Raw genomic sequence first — 1069 nt, forward strand, 5'->3', positions numbered from 1 at the left:
GGAAGTTGTTTTCTCAAAACAGTTTTTTTTTGCCACCTACGTCTCTTGTTTTAATGATTTCTTCGTTACCTGTACGTGTGTTTTTATTCCGTTTTTTTTGTTTTACATTTCTTGATGAACAGTTCAGGTTGGGACACTCTTGGTTTTTAAGGTTTACTTTTTGTGAATTTTTTATTCAAATGGTCATTCAGTGTTTAAATGCCTGTTGTACATTCACCTCTAAAAAAAGTTAAAACTAAAAACAAATGGTGTTTTAATAATAAATATAAGACTGTCACGACCTCGTCCATTCATTTGGGAATGCAAAGTATTTTGAACAAGTTTTCTACGATGTTTTATAGGCCGCTCAAGCTCGGTACAAGGTGGACAGAAAGAAAATTTTATAAATAAAAAGTTTTCAAAATATCTCTTTGAAATTTTTATGGTGTTATCACAAAAGCATTTTCAGTTGCTGTGCTAATTTGCATCAAAATTCACAAAGAAATCAAATGGTGATTTTGAAAGCCACATCCGCCCTTAATTATTCGATATTCGATTTTAATATTCGAAGCTACATATTCGTACGATTCGTATTCGAAATATTTGATATTCGCACACCCCTACTCGAAACTCAAAATAAACTCACAACTGAAATGGGCTCAAAACACGGAATATTACCAAAACTCAGAACTCAGTGGATCTCAGGCGTACTCAAGCTCAGTCAGAATTAAGCCAAGTCGGGCTCACTCGGCTCAAACTCACTGAAACTCTAACTCACCATGCCACACTAGCCTCACGCTCACTCGAACCCACGCGTGAGTTTGAGTCCACACGAGTCTGAGGGAATGGGCCCTTGAGAGAGTCCGCGGTCAATTGATGTTATGTTTGCCCTAAAGTAAAACTTGTATGGACAATTCAAAGAATTGCATGCAATGCCCTATTTCAGTGCAGGTATAATGAATGCGGCAGAAGTGTCTCATTGTAACATAGGAGTTCCTTGGAGCCCAAGTGAAACATTGGAATGACTGGATTTCTCAACCGCTGAAAGTGTCTTTAAACGTCGAAATGAAAATACACAGTAATGAAGACG

Source organism: Haemaphysalis longicornis, unplaced genomic scaffold (assembly GCF_048455015.1).
Source record: "Haemaphysalis longicornis isolate Haplotype H1 unplaced genomic scaffold, Haemaphysalis longicornis Haplotype H1 scaffold_9, whole genome shotgun sequence".
Classification (NCBI taxonomy): Eukaryota; Metazoa; Arthropoda; class Arachnida; order Ixodida; family Ixodidae; genus Haemaphysalis; species Haemaphysalis longicornis.